We start from the raw sequence: 2,500 nt of genomic DNA on the forward strand, positions 1-2,500 counted from the left end.
TTTTTTGTGAATCTAGATGTTCTTGCGTGATTTTCATTTTCTTTATCATTTGGCAAGACCCAAATGCAATGTGCAATATCGTTGCCTTGACTCTTGTCGTTTCTTCCCTTACACAATGCGTGATATTTTTCTTTGTTCTGATATGGCACCACAGTAATAACAAAAGGGATAAATTTCTCCTGATTAGAGCCAGATATTCATAATTAGTTGGAAGGAACTTTCATACCTCGATTAACTCAGTAAGGAGTATCGTCACCATTATTTTATCATCTGGGTTTTTATTCAAGTGGGACAACTCTACCCGCATCAAAAACTAACCTTTCGACAAGCCAGTTGCCAACTGTCGCCATTTGTGTTACATAAGACGATATTATTTTTCTAATCCACTTTCAAGGTATTCATTGTGTAGAATATGAGTAACTGTGCTCATAGAATCTTATGATTTCATATACAGAGTTAATACTACAAGGGTCGACAGGTAATTAGGTAACAGCTGTCCTCAATTCTGCACATCCCAATAGTACACAACATAGTAGCCCGGTGTCCCACCGATGCCACCAAATTAACCTGCATGTATTTGTGTGGCAATACAAGTTAGGAGAGTTAATGAGGCTCAATGAAAGTCCAATGTACAATGGTTGACTATTATTCACTTGCACAAGGACCGTGATGGCGTGGCGAACGCACATGTCTCAACCCCCTGTGTAATCTTATCTTCCGCTGCAGACAGACTGTTCCGTGAGGTCCATCACGCAAGACAAAGAAACTTACAATCTATCCTACATATTTCATTGTCCAGCACTTCGTCCAACAACATACTACTTTTAACATTTCATTTTTCTTTTAAGGAGGTCTCGCTTCCGCAAAGGGCATCACGGCCCACAAATTTCTCCATTATATACTGAATACTGAACCATACATTTTATTTCTAAATACACATTTACATAATTTCTCAGGAAATTCTCTAAAAGGCGTTTTAGACGAACTCCTTTTATCAACATGTATATACTAAGCTCTACGTTATAGTTCTGCAAACGTTTTCCCTAAGGGTCTCAGTTTTGTAAGCATCATCTGTGCCCTACAGTATAATTTTGTATAAACATTCATGTATTTTTCCCAGAAGAGTCTGAGCCCTATAAAGGGTATTCCAGCTTCCTTTCCCAAGGGTTACCCCCCTTTTATGCTACACTGGCATCCATGAATCGAGCTAAACAATGGTGCAACTAGATTCTTGTCATTCACACCATAAACCCCTCCTTACCACGTGGCACTCGCTTTTTTGTTCTGGCACCCGCCAGGTTATATAGTTCATCTTTGTGATCTTTCCCTTTGAATCGAAGGAGTAACAGCCCACTTCGACTATCTCCCTCTCTTTGGGGGGCACTCCTGCCCTTATCCTGCCTGTCACGTGGATAATTTCTTCACTTCCGAAAGTGTCACTGGCAATCATCCATCACATCCCTTCATTAATGGAAGTACTCGGTCAGAAGCTCCCTAATTTCCACTTTTGAATCACTTAACTCTCATTTTCATTCCCTTTCCTCGTTTCCTCTCCTATTCCTACCTTTTTTCCTTCGTTCCTTTCCATCTCTATGTATTCCTTTTCCCTCCCCTCCCTATTCTTCCCCATCGATTCTATTCCTATAAATATTTTCCCTATATTCCTCAACCTTCCCCTCAACCTCCTTTCCCTGTCTTACCCTTCGCAATTTTCTTTGCTTCTTCCTCTACTTCTAGTCGTTCTCCTCTCCATCATCCCTTCCAACTCTTTCTTTCCCTCCTCACCGTCTGCTGCCATTCCCCTTTTTCTTCTACTTCTCCTATTTATTCTACATCTTCGACTTCTCTTCCTCCTCAGCCCCTTCTCCTCTCTCCTCTCTCCCACATTCCTATGTCTTCTTTCTTTACGCGGACCAAGTCAGTTCCCGCCATCCTCTCTCTCTTTACCTTTCCCTAATTGCTCTTTATTCCTCTTCCTTCACCTCATCCTCTTGATAATCTTTTTCCTCCATTCTCCACACCATCTCTTATTCCTCCTTATCCTCTTCCTCCTGACCTTCATCTTCTCACCTTTACCTCCCACTTTTTCTCCTTCCCCCTCCTCCTCCTCCTCCTCCTCCTCCTCCTCCTCCTCCTCCTCCTCCTCCTCCTCCTCCTCCTCCTCCTCACCATCTACCTATATCCTCTACATCCTCCTCATTTACTTCCTCTCTTTTTCCTTTCACTCACCTCCTTAGCAACTCCTCTTCCTCCACTTCCTCACCTTTTCCTTCTCTTCCCTCTCTTTCTTTTCCTGCTCGCCCTCCTTATCTTTTTCTTCCCCTACCCAAATTCTCTTCATCTTTATCTACTTCCTTGCTACCTTCTACTTGTCAACTTCTCTACCTCAATCTAACTTTCACGTCTTCACATTCTCCTTCTCCACCTCCCCATTCCTGAGCATCTCCTATCCCAACCTGTCCACCCGGACCTAGCTCCTGTTTAACTTTCTCAAATCTTG

The sequence above is a fragment of the Oratosquilla oratoria genome, chromosome 2 (genome assembly GCF_046742065.1).
Source record: "Oratosquilla oratoria isolate Oo_2021 chromosome 2, ASM4674206v1, whole genome shotgun sequence".
Lineage (NCBI taxonomy): Eukaryota > Metazoa > Arthropoda > Malacostraca > Stomatopoda > Squillidae > Oratosquilla > Oratosquilla oratoria.